This window comes from Gossypium hirsutum, chromosome D12 (assembly GCF_007990345.1).
Source record: "Gossypium hirsutum isolate 1008001.06 chromosome D12, Gossypium_hirsutum_v2.1, whole genome shotgun sequence".
Lineage (NCBI taxonomy): Eukaryota > Viridiplantae > Streptophyta > Magnoliopsida > Malvales > Malvaceae > Gossypium > Gossypium hirsutum.
In genome coordinates this window covers 60,388,359-60,411,949 of record NC_053448.1, presented here as the reverse complement: position 1 = coordinate 60,411,949, position 23,591 = coordinate 60,388,359, and the positions used below count along the sequence as shown (strand labels likewise).

The following is a 23,591-nucleotide window of genomic DNA, read 5'->3' as shown; positions in this document are numbered from 1 at the left end:
TGACGTGGACGCGATTTGCTGGCGTGTACCCTGACATCGCGCTGACGTGGATGCGATTTCGCGGAAAAGGATCATTCCGGTAAATAATAAAATAATGGACCCATTTTAGTAATTTAAAAAAAAGGTTTTTATTGGTAATTTACCGACAAATTCTAATGGGAAATAATATGCAAATGATTCTACAATTATATTGGAAATTTAAAATTGAAAGATATAAAAATAATAATTAAAATTTTCATGTCTTTGCTGGGTTAGGCCCAATATATATTGAATGGGTAGTAAACATTAGGTTAGACTCCACAGTAGGTATGTTTATAGGTTGGATTATTAGTCTAGGTCTCAAACCCTATTCAAAATTTAAAAGGATTTGAGGAAAAATATTAGGCTTGAAGAATGAGTTTTAACAAAAAAATAGGCCTGTTTAAAATATGAGTCGGGAACGGGCCTTAAATGTTTAAGGCCCGACCATGACCCATTTTTAAGTTTAAAATATTTTATATTATGCTATTTTTATATATTATGTAATTTATAACAAATTAAAAAATAAACAAACTTATATTAAATATATAACACCTTTAACGTAAACATTAAAATAATATTAAGATGATTACATAAAAATATTAAATTAAAATAATTAAAAATAATATAGACGGGCCTAAAGTGGGTTTGGATTAGTTTTTTACAAATATGAATAAATTTAGACAAAATTTTAAGTTCACATTTCGGGCCGGGTTAAACCGGAATAAACATAAAGCATGTTAATATCATACTTAGGTCCAAATCCAACCTGAACTATAAACACTTCTACCTGACAGTTTTATTATTTTAGTCAAATAAAATTAGTAATTCTGGAAATGGGAAAATTTGAAGCTGCCAACGTGGCATATTAAGGTTTTTTTTTTGGGGTACAAGCAATATTGAGATATTTATATAAATTAATATATTCACAGTTGATTTAATACTTTAATTTATAACCCATTTTCATTATTTTTGTAACCTCTTGTTTTATTCCTTGAGAACAAGTGTCAACTTAACACCCAAATTAATGACTAGATAATTAAAAAGATTTGATTGATATTATACTTATATTTTTAAGTAAATAAGTTTTAAAATTTGAGCCATTGTTTATGGATGTATAGTATAATTAACTCTTGATTAACGTGTCAAACGGGTGTTTGACAAGAGTTTTAGGGTGTGCTTGATAAACTAAAAAAATTAAGTGTTAACTATTGTTGATCCTAAAATAACTTGAAATGAATAGTAAAAGTTAGTAGTCTGCTAAATTAGCATGCCTCTGTCTGCACTCTCTTGCAGTTTTTAGGGTTTTCTCTTATTTTTTTAGGTTTTTATCTTGTTTCTGCTTTCCGTCTCTTGATGTGACGGCAACTTCATATTCAGATCTCTTTAATCTAGCAATTGAAGGAACAAGTTAGTATGGAGAAGGAATTTACGGGACTATTTCTGGAGGAGGAGAAAGATGAAATTCTACAAGTACAAACCAAAGCGGACACTGATAGAGAAACGGAAGTTTTGCAATTGGTGGGATGCTTTTTAACAGCAAGTATTGTTCATTTTCCAGCAATGAGGAGTACAATGGCAAATTTTTGGTACCCCGTAAAAGGAGTTCAGATTAGAGATCGGGGGGAAAAAAGGTATTTATTTCAATTTTTTAATATAATGGATCTTGAAAGGGTTATCAAAGGTTCACATTGGACTTTTAACAATCATTTATTGATTCTTCATAAGTTGCAAAGGGGGGAGGATCCTTTGAAGGCATCATTAATTTACTCGCATTTGTGGGTTCAACTATATAATGTTCCAATCGGTTTTGTCTTGAAAAATCTGGCAATTCAAATGGAAAATTTCATAGGAGAGTTCATGGAGTATGATGGCTCAAGTCTAGGAAAAGAAAGTAGAAATTTCATGAGAATAAGAGTCAAAATTGATATAAAGTGTCCTTTGAAAAGGAAAAACAGATAATGTGTTATAGAAAGTGTTCATACGTTTGGTTTAAATATGAAAGGTTATCACTTTTTTGCTTTTATTGTAGCCCATTGGGCCATAGTGATTCATTTTGTGAAGTAAGGATGACGGGAGGAGTGGAAACTAAAGAGATTGGATGGGACTTATCACTTAGGGCACAGTCTCGACGAGCCCAAATGATGACAAGCGTATGGTTGCGAGAAGAAGGAGAGGAACACGGGCGTGGGAACAATGGGAAAAGACAATTTATAAGGAATAACTCAAGTGATCTAGCGGAAAATAGGGATAATAATGAAAATATGGATAATAATGATGACAAACCCGTATCCGTCGTCGAATTAGGGTTACGAGGCATTACCGAACAAACACAACCATTTTTTTTAAAAACCAAACTGATCACAAACATGGAAATTAAACCATCTTCGCATGGCTATTTATATATATACAATCCAAATCTAACCAAAATCATACTCAAACCTATACATGCCATAAGATCGAGTTCAAACTGTTAATAAAATACCAAAAGAAGTCGATAGTGTGATAGACTATGCTGATGATCCCCGAGCTCGTAACGCGTCTCCAAAATCTATAAAACAAATGAACAAAAACATTCAAAGTAAGCTTTTATAGCTTAGTAAGTTTATAGCATAACCAAAATACATATAAACGATCACATGTATAATCATTATATACCTAAAAATCAAGTTACATACATAATCATTAATTGCATATATATATTCCAAATATACTTATCATTTGCATTTCATTGAATGCTTGTTTATGATCTTTCAAAAACATATGTCAAAAACTTATATTTCCACTTATAAACTACATGAATCATATGCACATTTATACTTCTAATCCACATGTGTCGATTTCGTACAAGTATATTCAGCAATTTTCATCAACCAATATATATATGCCTATTCACTAAACTCATAGATTGAAACATTTATAAGCTCATCGAACACATATAAATAAATATTCATATACTTATTCATTATATATATAACCCAAATCAATTATATTTATAAATCTATCTAATGCATATAATCACATAATTTAACATATTCACCGGCACTTAGCCTGCTAGACTTATAATTTGAAAAATTCACCGGCATTAAGCCTTCTAGGCGCTTAACCTGAAAATTTCAATTTCACAGATACAAAGATGATTTCCTCGTATATTTCTTAATAGCAACACATGTTCATAACATTTGTGTATAATTCACAACCTCAACTTTATCTCAAAAAGAAATTTGTAATCCCTGTTTGAATCATACAAGCATTTACAAATTATACTTTTAATCCAACTCAAGTATTTGTATTTGTATATATATATTTATTCGAACCACACACATGCATATGTAAAGTCCATACTTTACATTCAATTCAAATACATATATATAGACATAACTATATATTCAAACCTCACACCTACGTATATATATAGAATTCATACTTTTAATTCTATTCAAAAACTTATACCTATATATATACATATATATATTTAAACCTTATATATATAAATATATCGTCCATACCTTTAATTAAATTCAAAATCTTATACATATATATATATACATTTTCGAATCTTATATATATATAACATTATTACCTTTAACTAAATTTAAGATCATATACATATATATACATGTTCGAACTTCATTTATGCACATATATATAACATTCATACATTAACTAATTTCGATCCATATACTTTTAATTATAGCTCACCAAATAAACAATAGATATGCATATATATATACATATACATATTCGAAATTACATATACATACATAACTTTCATACCTTTAAATATATTCAAGACTTATTCAGGTATATACTTATATGTTCCAACTCACATATACATATATATAACATTCATGCCTTTAACCAAGTCAAGGGTTTATACATGTATATACTTATATATATTCGGACCTTATGTATACATATATATATAAATATCATTCATACTTTAACCAAATTCAATCTATATACTTTCGATTTCAACTCATCAAAATACAATAGATATACATACATATATGCTGATTTAATAACATCAAATTGCTAATAGACTTACCTCGGATATCAACGGACACGATCGACTATTCGATTACTTTCGTTTTTCCCCGATCCAAATCCGCTCTCTTTGTTTATTGATCTAAACATAATCAAATTTAACCTTTTTATTCATCAAAATATTCAATTAAGTCCAAAAATATATAAATAGGAAAATTACTATTTTGCCCCTAACATTTTACACTTTTTGCAATTTAGTCCTTTTTGCACAAAACACAAAATACACAAAATTTGCCCACACTAAGCTAGGGCCGAATGTTCCTTGTCTTCATACAAGTCCACTCATTTCATTTATTTCACATTTTAGTCTCTAAAAATATTGTTTTTGCAATTTCACCCTATTTACTCAATTTCACCAAAAATTCCAATACAAAACATATTAATCTAAAACATATCTTTCATTATTCATTATCAAACATCAGAAAACACAATTATTCATAAATGGCATAGCTCAAAATATTCATCAAAATAAAAAATTCAAGCATGGGTCGAATAGTACTCGAAGCAACGATCTCAAAAACATAAAAATTATCAAAAACCGAACAATATTCATACCTTAATCAAGCTTTGTAAGTGCCGAATTTTCCAAAGCTTTGAACCCTTATTTTCTCTCTTGGTTTCGGTAGAAAAAGATGAAGAACATGTTTTAAATTTGTTATATTTAACATATATTAACCATAATAATTAATTTACTTAATTAACCTTTGTTAAAATATAATGTATAACACATATTATAAGGTCATTCTTGACCATTGCCATCCACTCACCTAATGGTGGGCTAATTGCTTCTTAAATCCTCCAAATTATAAAGACAACAACAAATAGACACTTTCATATTTAACCATTAAAATTTTATTTTACGCGATTTAATACTTTCATTTAATCGGACACTCAAACAACAAAATTAAAATACGAAAATTTCAAACAATCAAATGCACACAAAATAAACACACAAAATAATATTAAAATATTTTTTTTGGTCTTGGAGTTGTGGTTCTGAAACCACTATGTTCGATTAGAGTCGAAATTGGGCTGTTACAACTCTCCCCCTTAGGGATTTTCGTCCTCGAAAATCTTACCGGTGAATAGGTTTAGATATCGCTCTTTCATTGTATCTTCTGACTCCCAAGTTGCTTCTTCAACTCCATGTTTATGCCACAATACTTTAACTAACGAAATTTTCTTATTTCGTAATTCTTTGATCTCACGAGCCAGAATGCTAATCGGTTCTTCTTCATATGACATATCAGAATTAATTTCAACCTCCATCGGACTAATCACATGCGAAGGATCATGGTATCTACGGAGCATCGAAACATGAAATACATTGTGAATCTTTTCTAGCTCAGGTGGTAACATCAATCTATAAACAACCGGTCTGACACGCTCTATAATCTCATACGGTCCAATGAATCTTGGACTCAATTTGCCTTTACGACCGAATCTGAGTATTTTTTCCACGGTGAGACTTTCAAAAACACTTTATCTCCGATTTGAAATTCTATATCCTTTCTTTTCAAATCCGCATAAGATTTCTGACGATCCGATGCTGATTTCAGACTATCCCGAATCACTTTCACCTTCTGTTCAGTCTCTTTAATCAAATCAACCCCGTGTATCTTATTTTCACTGAGCTCGGTCCAATACAATGGTGTACGACATTTACGACCGTATAAAGCCTCGTAAGGTGCCATTTTGATACTAGATTGAAAGCTATTATTATAAGCAAATTCAATCAAAGGTAAGTATCGTTCCCACGTACCTTCAAACTCGAGAATGCAACATCTCAACATATCCTCAAGTATCTGAATGATTCGTTCGGATTGACCATCTGTCTGCGGATGGAAAGCTGTGCTAAAATGTAGTTTCGTACCTAAAACATCCTGTAGTTTCTTCCAAAATTGCGATGTGAATCTCGGATCTCTGTCTGAAACAATAGAAATAGGCACACCATGCAATCTCACAATTTGAAAAACATACAATTCAGCAAGTTTATCGAGTGGGAAATCCGTGCGAATCGGAATAAAGTGTGCCGATTTTGTCAACCTATCAACAATAACCCAAATTGCATCTTTCTTGCTCGGTGTCAACGATAAACCGGATACAAAATCCATCGTAATTCGATCCCATTTTCATTCAGGTATCATGATCTGTTGAAGCAATCCAGAAGGTACCTGATGCTCGGATTTTACTTGTTGACATATTAAACATTTCGAAACAAAGTCAGAAATGTCTCGTTTCATACTATGCCACCAATAATGTTGTTTCAGATCGTTATACATTTTCGTGCTACTCGGATGAACAGAAAATCGACTATTATGGGCTTCATTCAAAATCATCTGAATTAACTCTGAATTTTTCGGAACACATAATCGATTTCTGAATCTCGAACAATTCTCAGCATCAACTAGAAACTCTAAATCAACATTTAAGTCACACTGAGCTCGTTTTGCAATTAAATCATCATCGACTTTCTGAGCTTCACAAATCTGTTGAACAAATAACGGATTTGCTTTCAACTCAGCTACTATCGCACCATCATCAGACATAGCCATGTGCGCGTTCAATGCACGCAAAGCAAACAGTGATTTTCGACTTAGGGCATCAGCAACAACATTAGCCTTTCCCGGATGATAGTCAATCACAAGCTCGTAATCTTTTAGCAGTTCTAACCATCAGCGCTGTCTCAAATTCAGATCCTTCTGAGTCATCAAATACTTCAGGCTTTTGTGATCGGAATAAACATGACATTTTTCACCAAACAGATAGTGACGCCATATTTTCAACGCAAATACAATAGCGGCTAATTCCAGATTGTGCGTTGGATAGTTCTTTTCATGCGGCTTTAACTGCCTCGAGGCATAGGCTACAACTTTGTCTTCCTACATCAAAACACAGCCCAAACCATTTAAAGATGCATCACTATAGATAACAAACTCTTTACCCGATTCTGGCTGAACTAAGACTGGAGCTTCGGTCAAAAGAACTTTCAACTGATTAAAGCTCTCTTGACACTTTTCTGACCACTCAAACTTAACGTCATTTCGTAATAACTTTGTCATCGGGGTCGCAATCATAGAGAACCCTTTCATGAACTGTCTATAATAACCAGCGAGCCCCAGAAAGCTTCGAACCTCTGAGACATTTTTCGGAGGTTTCCAATCAAGTATAGCTGAAATTTTACTTGGATCAACCCATATACCCGATGCTGATACAACATGGCCTAGAAAACTGACTTCCCGTAACCAGAACTCATATTTACTAAACTTTGCATACAACTGTTTATCTCACAAAGTTTGTAACACAAGTCTCAGATGTTCGGCATGCTCAGTTTTGTCACGAAAGTAGATCAAAATGTCATCTATAAATACTACCACAAATCGATCCAAATACTGTCTAAAGATCCGATTCATCAAATCCATGAAAACAGCAGGTACATTAGTAAGTCCAAATGGCATAACAAGAAACTCATAATGTCCGTACCTCGTTCGAAAAGCAGTCTTTGGCACATCAGAGTCTTTAACTCGTAATTGATAGTAGCCTGATCTCAAATCTATCTTCGAGAACACAGTGCCCCTCTCAACTGATCGAACAAATCATCAATTCGTGGTAGCGGATACTTATTCTTTATAGTCAACTTATTGAGTTGTCGATAATCAATGTACATTCTCATCGTTCCATCTTTCTTTCTCACAGATAGAACTGGTGCCCCCAAGGAGAGAAACTCGGTCGTGCAAAACCTTTATCAGTCAACTCATACAATTGTGCTTTCAATTCTTTTAATTCGGTCGGTGCCATACGGTACGGAGCTATCGAAATTGGAGTCGTCCCCGGTATTAACTCAATACCAAACTCTACTTCTCGAATAGGTGGTAAACTCGGTAATTCTTCAGGGAACACATTTGGATACTCACATACAACAGATACTAATTCAATCTTCTTTTCTATCACTTTACTATCAAGAACATATGCAAAATAAGCTTCAGAACCTTTTCTCACATACTTCTGAGCCAACATAGAGGATATCACTGCCGATAAACCATTCAGATCATTAGATTCAATCCGAATAATCTCGTCATTCAGGCATCTTAAATCAATAGTCTTCCTTTTGCAGTTAACCACAGCATTGTGTAAAGTCAACTAGTCCATACCCAAAATTATGTCGAACTCGTCAAATGGCAACAACATCAAATCAGCCATAAAACACAAACTCGAATCATCAACGGACAATTCTTGCACACTTTGTCAACCAACACACACCGGCCCAGGGAGTTTGATACTTTAATTACAAACTCAGTAGACTCAACAGGTAGAGTCTTACTGAATACTGAGGTCTCACACACATAAGAATGAGTCGAACCAGGATCAATCAACGCAATAACATTAGTATCATAAAGAGTGAAAGTACCAGTAATAACATCTGGAGAAGAAGCCTCCTCTCGAGCTCGGATAGCATATGCTCTGGCAGGTGCACGAGCCTCAGATCGAACTGATGTGTCCTTTGTTCCTCTCTGACGACCACTTACATTACGCAAATGCCTTGGCGGTCTACCCCATACTGACACATTACTCGGTCTGGTATTCTACACAGTATTTTGATCAGCTACCATCGGACACTCTCGAATGAAATGATCCTTTGAACCACACTTAAAGCAAGACCGATCATGTAATCTGCAATCTCCAGGATGCCATTTCCCACAATGCTTACATTCTGATCTATTTTGTCGAACACTACCAACACTAGCAACTGAAGTAGCTCGCGAACTCACAGGGGGTCGATCTCGATCATGCTTAAGAAACCCTACAATAGCTTTAGATCGGCTATGATCCTCTCTGGATTTCCTTGAGGCCGACTGGAACGATTTACTAAATGATCTTTTACGGGAATCTCGAGCTTCATAGTCAGCTTTTCTCTTCTCTTTCCCGAGCTCCTCGGCTTTACAAGCTCGTTCAACAAGTACTACGAACTCCTTTATCTCAAGTATGCCAACTAACAGTTTAATATCTTCATTCAGCCCATCTTCAAATCTTTTACACATAATAGCTTCAGTCGAAACACACTCTCGAGCATATCTACTGAGTCTCACAAATTTCCGCTCATATTCTGTCACTGTCATCCGACCCTGTTTCAATTCAAGAAATTCCTTACGTTTCTGATCAATGAATCTCTGGCTAATATATTTCTTACGGAATTCAGTCTGAAAGAATTCCCAGGTCACTCGCTCTTTCGGAACCACCGATACTAGTGTATTCCACCAGTGATATGCAGTGTCCCGTAGTAAGGATATGGCACATTTCAAGCACTCATCAGGGGTGCAAGATAACTCATCAAATACTCGAATAGTATTATCTAGCCAGAATTCAGCTCGCTCAGCGTCATCATCATCAGTAGCTCTGAACTCTTCGGCCCCGTGTTTTCAAATTTTATCAACAGGAGGCTTAAGTAATCTCATCGGATCACTTACTTGAGGTATAACAGGAACCGAAGATGGATTAATCGGGGGTGGAAGTTGTTGTGCAACCGGATTAGTTCGAACATATTGAGTAAACCAGTAATTCATCATTTGGTAAAAGGCTTGTTTAGCCTCTCCCTCCTGGTTACTCGAGGTCGGTCGAGAGTCCACTGACTCTGTCCCTTGTACGGGAGCAGGCGCTATACTCTCAACATCATTAGCTACGGCTCGTTCGGGATCCATTACTATACGAAAACACATTTTTAGATGTCAGCAGTCATCACACTATCTCAGTATAAAAATATGGCATGTATATCTAGACTCATAAACGCTACGTTAGTCCGAGAACCGACTAAACCGTAGCTTTGATACCAATAAAATGTAACACCCCTAACCCGTATCCGTCTCCGAATTAGGGTTACGAGGCATTACCGAACAAACACAACCATTTTTAAAAAAAAACCAAACTGATCACAAACATGGAAATTAAACCATCTTCGCATGGCTATTTATATATATACAATCCAAATCTAACCAAAATCATACTCAAACCTATACATGCCATAAGATCGAGTTCAAACTGTTAATAAAATACCAAAAGAAGTCGATAGTGTGATAGACTATGCTGATGATCCCCGAGCTCGTAACGCGTCTCCAAAATCTATAAAACAAATGAACAAAAACATTCAAAGTAAGCTTTTATAGCTTAGTAAGTTTATAGCATAACCAAAATACATATAAACGATCACATGTATAATCATTATATACCTAAAAATCAAGTTACATACATAATCATTAATTGCATATATATATTCCAAATATACTTATCATTTGCATTTCATTGAATGCTTGTTTATGATCTTTCAAAAACATATGTCAAAAACTTATATTTCCACTTATAAACTACATGAATCATATGCACATTTATACTTCTAAGCCACATGTGTCGATTTCGTACAAGTATATTCAACAATTTTCATATCAACCAATATATATATGCCTATTCACTAAACTCATAGGTTGAAACATTTATAAGCTCATCGAACACATATAAATAAATATTCATATACTTATTCATTATATATATAACCCAAAATTAGTTATATTTATAAATCTATCTAATGCATATAATCACATAATTTAACATATTCACCGGCACTTAGCCTGCTAGGCTTATAGCCTGATTCATATCACCAGCACGTAGCCTGCTAGGTTTATAACCTGATTTCAATCACCGGCACTTAGCCTGCTAGACTTATAATTTGAAAAATTCACCGGCATTAAGCCTTCTAGGCGCTTAACCTGAAAATTTCAATTTCACAGATACAAAGATGATTTCCTCGTATATTTCTTAATAGCAACACATGTTCATAACATTTATGTATAATTCACAACCTCAACTTTATCTCAAAAAGAAATTTGTAATCCCTGTTTGAATCATACAAGCATTTACAAATTATACTTTTAATCCAACTCAAGTATTTGTATATGTATATATATTTATTCAAACCACACACATGCATATGTAAAGTCCATACTTTACATTCAATTCAAATACATATATATACACATAACTATATATTCAAACCTCACACCTACGTATATATATAGAATTCATACTTTTAATTCTATTCAAAAACTTATACCTATATATATACATATATATTTGAACCTTATATATATAAATATATCGTCCATACCTTTAATTAAATTCAAAATCTTATACATATATATATACATTTTCGAATCTTATATATATATAACAGTCTTACCTTTAACTAAATTTAAGATCATATACATATATATACATGTTCGAACTTCATTTATGCATATATATATATAACATTCATACATTAACTAATTTCGATCCATATACTTTTAATTATAGCTGACCAAATAAACAATAGATATGCATATATATATACATATACATATTCGAAATTACATATACATACATAACTTTCATACCTTTAAATATACTGAACTTATATAATCCCCAAGTAGTCTTCTTCATGGAGACAAAAATAAGTAATAATCAAATGGAAAGAGTTCGAAGGAGTTGTAGGTTTTTAAACGGTATTGATGTGAGTTCAGATGGTTCTAGAGGTGGGCTGTGTCTGGCTTGGTGCGAGTATAAAAATATTCAGCTTCAGAGTTTTTCAAAACAGCATATTGATGTGATCATTGATGAAGAGGATGAAGGATACAAACGGAGGTTTACAGGTTTTTATGGGTCTCCATATTCACATGATAGAGCTAAGACATGAAACCTATTACGGCAGTTAGGTATGGGTAGGGAGTTACCATGGATGATTTGTGGAGATTTTAATGAAATTCTGTATAGTTTTGAAAAAAAAACGATTTAGTGCGAGAGGAAGGACGAATGGAAGGTTTTTGTAAGACTTTAGAGGAATTTAATTTATCTGATATGGGGTTTATTGGAAACTGGTTTACGTGGGAAAGGGGGAACTTACCTGAAAATAATATTCAAGAGCGGTTAGATACAGGAGTGGCGACAGAAGATTGGCTGCATTTATTTCCTGATTTTTAGCTTCAACATCTTCCATATACGTTTTCTGACCATTGCCCATTACTGGTTAACACAAAGAAGGGGTGCAGAGAGAGAATACAAAAATGTTTCAAATTTGAAGCATGGTGGGTACTGGAGGACTCGTTCTTAAAATACGGTTAAAGATATATGGGAGCATTCTGAAGGAGAGTTTTTAAGCAAGTTGGACAGTATGAAAAGGGGGCTGGAGCGATGGGCTAGTCAAATTCGATTTTCTAGAAAAGAAAGGAAGAAGTTGTTATCATCAAAATTGGCTTCACTACTAGAAGCAGAAAGAAATGAAGAAAATCTAGCCGACCAGATTGATACAAAGATCCAACTTAACTTCGAGATCGAAAAGGATGAGTGCTTTTGGGAACAAATAGCGAGGGTTAACTGGTTAAAATTTGGGGATAAAAATACAGCCTTTTTCCACAAACAAGCTACACAGAAACGACAGAGGAACCTGATTCGCAAAATGAAGAATGATGATGGGAGGGAGACGGAAGAATAAAAGGAAATGAAAATGATTGCTAGATCATATTTCAAACAGTTATTTTTCACTAGCATATCTACAAATTATGAGCATATTTTATCTGGAGTTCATCGATGTATTTCAAATGAAGATAATTTAATGCTAAAAGAGAGATATACAAAGGAGGAGATTCAGCAGGCTTTGGCAGAATTAGGGCCCACTAAGGCACCAGGGGAATATGGATTTCCAACGTTATTCTATCAGAAGTGTTGGGCAATTATCAGAGAGGAGGTCACTTCTTATTGTCTTGATCAACTGAATGGAAAGATGGAGATAGGCCCAGTCAATAGAACAAATATTGTTTTAATTCTGAAAATTTCAAATCCAATAGATATATCGCACTTTAGGCCTATTAGTTTGTGTAATGTAATCTTCAAATTAATGGCTAAAGTTTTTGCTAATCGCATTCGGAAAGTGTTAGACAAATGCATTGATCCTGCACAAAGTACTTTCGTGCCTGGGAGATTGATCTCAGATAATGTGTTGCTGGCTTATGAATTAATCCATACATTGAAACAGAAGCGGTCAGGGAAGAAGGGTTTTATGGCGGTCAAGTTGGATATGAGCAAGGCATATGATAGGGTGGAATGAAATTTTGTGGAGGAAATAATAAAGAAAATGGGTTTTGATTCAGAGTTGGTGACCCAACTATTAAGATGCGTTAATAGAGTTTCATATTCAGTGGTCCTTAATGGACATAATGGAGACTTCTTTTATCCTTCAAGAGGATTACGACAAGAGGACCCGTTGAGTCTGTTCTTATTCTTGTTCTGTGGAGAAGGTCTCTCTAGCCTTATGAAATTAGGTATGCAGGAGAACAAAGTAAGAGGTGTCAAAACAAGCAGAAGCGGGCCGCATGTTTCACATTTACTTTTTCCGAATGATTGCATACTGTTTGGGGAAGCTACTGAGAGGGGTTCAATTTTTTTTAAAACAGGTCATCCGTGAATATGAAATTTGCTCGGGTCAGAAAGTTAACTTTTCAAAATCCACAATTTTTTTCAGCAGCAACACTTAGGAAGGAGAAAGAAGAACAATTATTCGAGTTATTGGGGTACGAAGTTCAGATGATATGGAAAGATTTTTAGGGCTACCTAGCCTGGTGGGTAGAAGGAATAAGGCAGCGTTCCAGATGCTGAAGGATAGATTCAAGCAACGAATTGACAATTGGAGTATCAGATATCTCTCACAAGGAGGTAAAGAGGTTTTCATCAAAGCTGTTTTACAATCTATACCAACCTACTCAATGACGTGTTTTTTACTCCCTAAATCTTTTTTCAAGGAATTAGATGGTATTATTGCAAAATTTTGGTGGCAGAAAAATAAGGGGAAAAAAGAGATCCATTAGTGTGCTTGGGAGGATATTTGCATTGAAAAAGAATTGGGTGGGTTAGGTTTTAGAAGTCTTGATAAATTTAACATAGCTTTGCTGGCAAAACAGGGTTGGCGTCTTTTTAATTATCCGAGTTCTTTATTAGCCCAAGTTTTAAAAGTGAAATATTTTTCAACAACAAACTTCTTAAATGCTTTGTTGAGTTAACTTACCTTCACTTACCTGGAGGAGTATTTGGTCAACAAAAAAACTCCTCACAGAAGGATTATGCTAAAGAGTTGGTAAATGAGACCACATTTCAGTATGGAATGATCTATGGGTGCCGAGAATGACTCTAGACAGATCACAGAATAACAGCAACATTAAAAATATTACAGTAGTGTTTGACTTAATCAATGAGGAAAGCAGAACATGGAATAGAGACTTGATTGTCCGTACCTTTAACTCGGATATCACTAGGAAAATACTACAGATGCCGCTTTCAAAGTTAATCCATAAAGACATCCAAGTATGGAGAGGGGAGGCAACTGGTGACTTTTCAGTAAGGAGTGCCTATAAACTATTACAGAAAGCTACAATTGATCCTAGTGTTTATTTACAGACCGATACTAAAAATTTCTACAGAAAACTATGGAATTTACATATGCCCTTAAAAATCAAGATTACAGTATGAAAAATAGCGTGGAATTACATTCCCATTTTCTCCAATCTAGAGCTGCGAAAAGTGATGGCTGAGGATCGATGTTCGAGATGCGGTCAGGAAGGAGAAGATAGTTTCCATGTTTTCCATCTGTGCCCTACAGCAAAGGAAATATGGAGTCACTTAAATTTTTCATGGATACTCAACAACAGTCATTTGGATATCTGGAGTTGGCTTACTTGGGTTTTCAGCCAAGGGACAAACGAACAGTGCAGGGATTTCTGTTGCGGGCTCTGGTTAATCTGAACAAACAGAAATAAATTATTATATGAAAACAGATCAAGCACTAGCAGAGATATCTCCAAACAAATAAAAAGCTATATTCTGGAACTGGAAGGGAGTAGAGATAAGGAACTCAACGTGGAAACTAGTGTGAGGCATAGACAAAGTTTACAAAGGGCGAAAAAGGCCATCTTTTTTTTATGTGGCTTTCGACTTACAGAATTCCAGATCTGCGTCAGGCCTAGTTGTTAGAAATGAGGAAGGTAGGATCGTTGCAGTAAAGTCGACCCTTCATGAAAATATTGCATCTCCATTCGCGGCGGAAGCATTTGCAGGTTTTCAAGCAATAAGGTTAGGGATTCAGTTGGGCTATCATACTTTAGATATAATCGGAGACTCAAGAACAGTGATTACAAAATGCCAAAATACAAGTCGAGACATATCAGAAATAGGGGCAATAATCAGTGATATTCAAAGCTTAAAGGATCACTATCAAGAAATCAGATTCTATTTTATCCCGAGGTTAGAAAACACAGAAGCCCATCGTCTAGCAAAAGAAACACTTAAGAAGGGAGAGGAACAGTAACTGGAAGGAGAGACCTTAAGATCATCTAGAAGAGAATCAGAGCCAAATCATCTGGGTTCTTCAGAGTAAAAGAAAATGGGAAGACCTCAGCTTTCAGTAATATGGGGCGATGCTTGAAATGGTTGGAAATAGCACTGTTCTGAAAAGCAAATTGACAAGGAAAAGATTTGAGAAGATATGCTTTTACGTTTCAGTGGTCTTGGGCAGAGGAAAAGTCGGAATCATTTATGAGAACCAACTGACTGTTCGGCTGGAAGCAATTTAAAATTTCATTTATTTTCTCTTTTTTGTTTTGTTTTGTGTAGGCTAAACAGATGATGGCCTGCTACCTATTGTTATTTTGTTTTCTTAGGGCAAATTGGGTTTAGCCCAATGAACATTACTTTTTGCAAATCTCAATATATTCCAGTCGAATTTTTTCAAAAAAAAAAAAACTCTTGATTAATCGGAAAGTGAACTCTCAAAGTTATGATATTATAAATGAAAGATTTATTTTAATTTGAAATCGGAATTCTAGATTAAAAAAAAGATTCTAAAATCCTATTCAAATTTGGAAAGAAAAAAGGAATCAAAATGGGTTAGACTTAGAGGCTAAGTTCGCATTCAAAAGAAATTGACGTGCTCAATCGTTTTACATGCGGTGATGCGTCAAATGCGGTGATCCCAAGTAATTCTTCGGTGTTTTTGCATCTCCCTGTTTGACTATTATTTTCATTAAAATTTGCTGTTAGTTTTTTGGCTTTACGAAAATTATGAATTTATTATTTATATTTTAATTTAATCAATTTTAGTTTATTTTTAATTTTTATAATATATTTATCACTTAACATTTTGAAAATAACAGAATTTAACTTAATACATTCAATAGTTATCATTTTATGAGAATTAAGATTTTAAAGTATGAAAAAGTATAAATATCAAATTAAAGTAGAAGGACTGAATTTACAACTTTCATAAAGTAAATAAACTAATAGCAGAATTTTAAATTTTTTTTCTTTCATAATTTTGTTTTGGTACATGAGAGAAACTAACAAAAGAATGCAGAATTAGAAATGAACAACCCCTTCCATGTGCATCCGCTTGCAATAAGGGTAATAGGCTAATTGTTCATTTTTAAATTTGATTCATGAGTTATACTCGTCAAGGGATCTGCACATTTGTTGGTTTCGCTGAGCGTACGTCCCACATCAACAACCCACCCTTTGCCAATCAAATTCAAGCAGTTATGAACAAGCGTCTACGTAGGATGGCGATGTTCATATGGCCGTTTTAAGAAATTTACTACCAACAATGCATCTAATTCAACAATTAAGTACGTAATGTGAAGTGACTTTGTAAAGCACAAACTAGTCCGGACACCTCATAATTCAACTTATACACTATCCGTGACACCGATTTTCATAAAAAACCACTCATCCAAATAGCATTTCCGTCTTTCAACAGCTAACCAATCGTTGTCATTCTAGATCCCTACTTAATGGACACATCAGTATTGAGAATACAAGTTCTCGGCGGAGGTTTTGACCATTGAACCCAACGTGGCCTCGAACTAAACTTGGCGCATTCAAATTCACAGCATTTTTAATATCCATTGCAAAACGCTTTGCATAATCGAAAGCAACAATAGCCAAAGTTGACTGACCTTGAAATACAACTTTATTACAACATTTCTAAGTACTCCATAAGGATGTAATGAAGATAACACCCCAAGGAACGTTAAACAATACCAAATGTGTATCTCTGCAATTCCATTGCAGCCAGTAATGGAACGACAAGGAAAAGAAGTCCGACTGCCTCAACGATACTCGAAAGGCCAACCACATCTTCTTCGAAACTGAGCATTCCCGAAAAATGTGATCAAGAGATTCCATATCAGCACCACATGTGATGCAATAAGCATTATCAACTATCGACTTCCTCGTGCATGTCTAATTCGTATTTAAGCGGTTTAAAACAACAAGCCAAATAAAATATCGAAAACGTTCAGGATAAGGGATGTGCCACACCCACTCCAACCGCATGTTGTGTTGATAAGTTAAATTAAAAAGGGGTTGAAAAGTCAAAAATGGTGGGAGGTGCAATTGGCACCGAAAGAAAAAAAATAGTTGGCAAGTTGTTTAAAGTTGAAAGGGATAATTACAATTTTGGTCCCTAATTTTTAGGCCATTTGCAAGTTAGTCCCTGAACCTCAACTATAAATAGGCCTAACCATTTCTCATTTCAACCATCCCAACCAATCTTTCTCTCTTAGTTTTCTCTCTTCTCCCATTTGAGAATTCTTAAGGAATTCTATTTGTTTGTAATATTTTGGAGATAGTAAAGTTATCATCTGGTGTTAGTGCCCGAGGACGTAGGTATAATTTACCGAACCTCGTTAAAACTCTTGTGTTCTTTTTGTCCTATTTTTCTTTCAATATTTGAGGGTATAATAGTAGTATTTAATTGTGCTATTAAATTACGTTAGAAGGAATATTCTGACTAAGGAAAGACTTGGTATTTAAGAGATCCTTGTGATCCACCTCTCTTCCCTGGGAATTGAACTTTGTGTGATTTTTAGTACAATAATTTACACGCTTCCGACCCTATTGGAACAACAAGTGGTATCAAGAGCCGAAGGTTAATCGTAGTATGCTCTGTGGTTGCAGTTTAAACTGATCTTCCACATCAGAAAAGATTTCCTTAGGTATATTGAAAGATTATGGAGAAAACGGTCGGTGTAGGAGCTTCAACATCGTCCATGTGGACAAGACCGACAATTGCAAATACAAGATTGGCCGTGGAGATCTTTGATGGCACCGGCCATTTTGGTATGTGGCAAAGTGAGGTTCTAGATGCCCTTTTTCAGCAGGGTCTAGACATTGCCATTGATGAAGAGAAACCAGATGATGTACAGGAGAAAGATTGGAAGGCGATCAATCGGTTGGCATGTGGCACAATTCGATCATGCCTTTCTCGAGAGCAGAGGTACGCTTTTTCAAAAGAGACTTCTGCAAATAAGTTGTGGGTGGCACTTGAAGAAAATTTTTTGAAGAAGAACAGTCAAAATAAGCTCCACTTGAAGAAAAGACTGTTTCGCTTCACATACGTCCCAAGTACCACCATGAATGATCACATCACCAAATTTAATCAGTTAGTCACTGATTTGCTGAATATGGATGAGACATTCAAAGATGAATATTTGGCTTTGATGCTGTTGGGGTCACTTCCTGAGGAGTTTGAGTTCCTAGAAACTACTCTACTTCATGGCAGGAGTGATATATCTCTGAGCGAAGTCTGTGCGGCCTTATACAGTTATGAACAGAGAAAGAATGACAAACAGAAAAACTCAATCAGAGATACAGAAGCTTTAGTAGTCCGAGGTCGTTCATACACTCGGAAGAAAACTCAAAAGGGGAGATCAAAGTCAAAGTCCAGACTCGAGAAAGATGAATGTGCCTTTTGTCATGAGAAAGGCCACTGGAAGAAAAATTGTCCAAAGCTGAAGAGTAAGGGAAAAGCTGCTGTAGATGCTTGTGTTGCAAAGCATGATACCAGTGACTCTGAACTATCACTAGTTGCATCATCATCGTCGTTCCACTCAGATGAGTGGATATTGGATTCGGGTTGTACCTATCATATGTCCCCTAACCGGGAGTGGTTCTCTGATTTAGTAGAACTAAATGGAGGAGTTGTTTATATGGGCAATGACAATGCCTGTAAAACTGTTGGGATAGGTTCAATCCAATTAAAGAATCAAGATGGATCAACCAGAGTTCTGACTGATGTTCGGTACGTGCCCAGTTTGAAGAAAAATCTCATCTCATTGGGAGCCTTGGAATCCAATGGTTCAGTTGTTACTATGAGAGATGGGGTTTTGAAAGTGACATCTGGCGCACTTGTGATATTGAAGGGCATCAGGAAAAATAACTTGTATTACTACCAAGGTAGTACAATTATTGGAGCAGTCGCTGCAGCTTCCGGTAACAAAGACTTGGACTCAATGCAGTTGTGGCATATGAAGTTGGGACATGCCAGCGAAAAATCCTTGCAAATTCTGGCAAAGCAAGGATTGTTGAAAGGTGCAAAGGCTTGCAAATTAAAATTTTGTGAGCACTGTGTTCTGGGAAAGCAAAAGAGAGTGAAATTCGGCACTGCTATCCATAATACAAAAGGTATTTTGGAATATATTCACTCAGATGTGTGGGGGCCTTCCAAAACACCTTCGTTGGGAGGAAAACATTACTTTGTTACTTTTGTTGATGACTTTTCCAGAAGAGTTTGGGTGTATACCATGAAAACTAAAGATGAAGTGCTTGGAGTTTTTCTTAAATGGAAAACTATGATCGAAAACCAGACTGGCAAGAAAATCAAGCGGCTTAGGACGGACAATGGAGGGGAATATAAAAGTGATCCGTTCTTCGATGTGTGCCAAGAGTATGGTATTGTTCGACACTTCACAGTTAGGGATACACCACAACAGAATGGAGTGGCAGAGCGTATGAATCGAACATTGCTGGAGAAAGTTCGATGTATGTTGTCCAATGCTGGGTTGGGCAAGCAATTTTGGGCTGAGGCTGTGACATACGCTGGCCATCTTGTTAATCGTTTGCCATCATCTGCATTAGAAAGAAAAACTCCTATGGAGGTATGGTCTGGAAAACCGGCTACAGATTATGATTCCTTACATGTGTTTGGATCCACTGCATATTACCATGTGAAGGAGTCAAAGTTAGATCCGAGGGCAAAGAAAGCTCTCTTTATGGGAATCACTTCTGGAGTGAAGGGATTTCGTCTTTGGTGCTTAAGCACAAAGAAAATGATCTGTAGCAGAGATGTTACCTTTGATGAATCTGCCACATTGAAAAAGGTAGCAGATAAAGATATTCAGATGAGCAATACTCCACAGCAGGTGGAGTGTACTCTAAAACAGGTGGAGTTTGAGCAGATGGGGATTTGCCCAGTTAATAAGTCTAATTCTCGAGCCACAATGGAGGAATTAGAGGTTGAAGAGGTTCTTACCCAAGAACCACTAAGTACACCAGAACCAGTTGCAGTTGCAAGGCCACGGAGAGAAATTCGTAAACCTGCTCGATTTACTGATATGGTGGCCTACGCCCTTCCCGTTGTTGATGATATTCCTATCACTTATCAAGAAGCAATGCAAAGCTTAGAAAGTGATAAATGGAAAAGCGCCATGGATGAAGAAATACAGTCTCTCCGGAAGAACAATACTTGGGAGTTGGCGCAATTACCGAAAGGTAAAAGGGCAATCGGATGCAAGTGGGTATTCGCAAAGAAAGATGGATCTCCTAGCAAGAAGGATATTCGCTACAAGGCAAGATTGGTAGCTAAAGGCTACGCTCAGAAGGAGGGAATTGACTACAATGATGTATTTTCCCCTGTTGTGAAGCATTCCTCCATTAGAATTTTGTTGGCCTTGGTAGCACAGTTGAATTTGGAGCTAGCTCAACTTGATGTTAAGACGGTTTTCTTGCATGGTGAGTTAGAAAAGGAGATCTATATGACTCAGCCAGAAGGATACACAGATGCTGGTGGTAGAAATTGGGTTTGTAAGCTTAACAAATCGCTATATGGATTGAAGCAATCCCCGAGGCAGTGGTACAAGCGATTTGATAGCTTTATGAGAAGGCAGAAGTACACAAGAAGCAAATATGACAATTGTGTGTATTTGCAGAAGCTGCATGACGGATCTTTCATTTATCTACTCTTGTATGTTGATGATATGTTAATCGCTTCGAAGAGCCAAAATGAGATAGATAAGCTGATGGCTCAGTTGAATCAAGAGTTCGAGATGAAAGATCTAGGTGAGGCCAAGAAGATTCTCGGCATGGAGATAAGTAGAGATAGACAGAGAGGCAAGCTTTGTTTGAATCAGAAGCAATATCTGAAAAATGTATTACAATGTTTTGGTGTAAATGAAAACACAAAACATGTAAGTACCCCACTTGCTTCTCATTTGAAACTTAGTGCTCAATTATCTCCGAAAACTGAAAAAGAAAGAGAATATATGGCAAAAGTCCCATATGCTAATGCAGTTGGGAGTTTGATGTATGCGATGGTGTGTACGAGGCCTGACATTTCACAAGCTGTTGGAGTTGTGAGCAGGTATATGCATGATCCTGGAAAAGGACATTGGCAAGCTGTGAAATGGATTCTACGGTATCTTCGAAAAACCGTAGATGTTGGTTTAATTTTTGAACAGGATGAAGCACTTGGTCAGTTTGTAGTTGGATATGTTGATTCTGACTTTGCTGGTGATTTAGATAAACGTTGTTCAACTACGGGGTATTTGTTTACTCTTGCGAAAGCCCCAGTGAGTTGGAAGTCTACCTTACAGTCTACAGTAGCTGTGTCTACTACAGAGGCAGAATATATGGCAGTTACAGAAGCTGTTAAGGAGGCTATTTGGCTTAATGGATTATTGAAAGACTTGGGAGTTGTTCAAAGTCACATTAGTCTATATTGTGATAGTCAGAGCGCTATTCATTTAGCGAAAAATCAAGTCTATCATTCAAGAACCAAGCATATCGACATAAGATATCACTTTGTGCGGGAAGTCTTTGAAAAAGGAAAAATTCTACTTGAGAAGATTCCGACAACAGATAATCCCGCAGATATGATGACCAAGGTGGTAACAACAATCAAGTTTAATCATTGTTTGAACTTGATTAACATCCTGAGAATTTGAGCACCTTTAGGTGTATGGCGCTCGAGAGCGCATTTGGAGGCACTACAAAAGATAGCTTTATCGAATTTGGGGAGTTGAAGGAAGTGTGTAAAGATGTGATTATCCTAATCAAATCTTCAAGGTGGAGATTGTTGATAAGTTAAATTAAAAAGGGGTTGAAAAGTCAAAAATGGTGGGAGGTGCAATTGGCACCGAAATAAAAAAAAAGTTGGCAAGTTGTTTAAAGTTGAAAGGGATAATTACAATTTTGGTCCCTAATTTTTAGGCCATTTGCAAGTTAGTCCCTGAACCTCAACTATAAATAGGCCTAACCATTTCTCATTTCAACCATCCCAACCAATCTTTCTCTCTTAGTTTTCTCTCTTCTCCCATTTGAGAATTCTTAAGGAATTCTATTTGTTTGTAATATTTTGGAGATAGTAAAGTTATCATCTGGTGTTAGTGCCCGAGGACGTAGGTATAATTTACCGAACCTCGTTAAAACTCTTGTGTTCTTTTGTCCTATTTTTCTTTCAATATTTGAGGGTATAATAGTAGTATTTAATTGTGCTATTAAATTACGTTAGAAGGAATATTCTGACTAAGGAAAGACTTGGTATTTAAGAGATCCTTGTGATCCACCTCTCTTCCCTGGGAATTGAACTTTGTGTGATTTTTTAGTACAATAATTTACACGCTTCCGACCCTATTGGAACAACATGTTGTTTACAGCAGTTTATACGTTGATCCGGTAGAATATTTACCATCGCTTTCCAGCCCCCAATAAAAGACATCTGCACTATTTTGAAAGATAATTGGAACAGGAACAGCAGAAATTTCAAGCTAAATATTGGTCGACAACTCCATCGCAATTGATGACAAATTCCATTGACCATCATCGTCAATACAGTCATCTACCATTTCACCTCTTCGATCACTAATTGAGTACCCCATTTGATCACATAGGAGTGCTCTACCTACCAACCAGTCATGCCAAAAATTAATATCACGACCACTCCCCACTCTCCATTTACAGCCTTTAGCTAAAATACCGCAAATATTTCAATAGTCCACGCCAAGTGGACGAAGCATATGCTTTTGGTGCTACTTTCATAAAGGAAGTCTGATGTAAATACTTATATTTAAAAATTTTGCACCACAAAGCCTTATGGTTCGAATGTAGACGCCAACTTGCTTTGGTCAGTAAGGCTAGATTGTTCAATCGAGCTTTCCTCAACCCCAATCCACCAATATTCATCATCTTACCAACTTGATTCCAATTAACTAAATGATTGTGGGTCAAATCAGTGGATCCACCCCACAGGAAGTTACGATTGAGACGGTCTAATTCCTCACAAATAGAAATCGGAAGAAGAGCAGACTGCATCACATACGACAGAAGTCGTGGATTGGATTAAAACTTTCCTTCCAGACGAAGAAAATACTTTACCTTTCCGACTCCAGGTTTCTTCATAACAGAAT

At 35.7% G+C, this 23,591-nt stretch overlaps 1 long non-coding RNA gene across 2 annotated transcripts; it reads right to left on the bottom strand.

Annotated features, from left to right (window-relative positions):
- Positions 1-6,389: 6,389 nt before the first annotated feature.
- Positions 6,390-15,806, bottom strand: LOC107947197 (uncharacterized). 2 transcript variants are annotated; one of them, XR_005921987.1, is made up of 5 exons: positions 15,075-15,806; positions 14,814-14,876; positions 14,373-14,731; positions 10,114-14,266; positions 6,390-9,763 (listed from the first exon to the last, which is right to left on the bottom strand). It is a non-coding gene; the product is annotated as an uncharacterized lncRNA (long non-coding RNA). The 2 variants fall into 2 exon arrangements; XR_005921986.1 differs by having other exon boundaries at positions 10,114-14,731.
- Between the last annotated feature and the right edge of the window lie 7,785 nt (positions 15,807-23,591).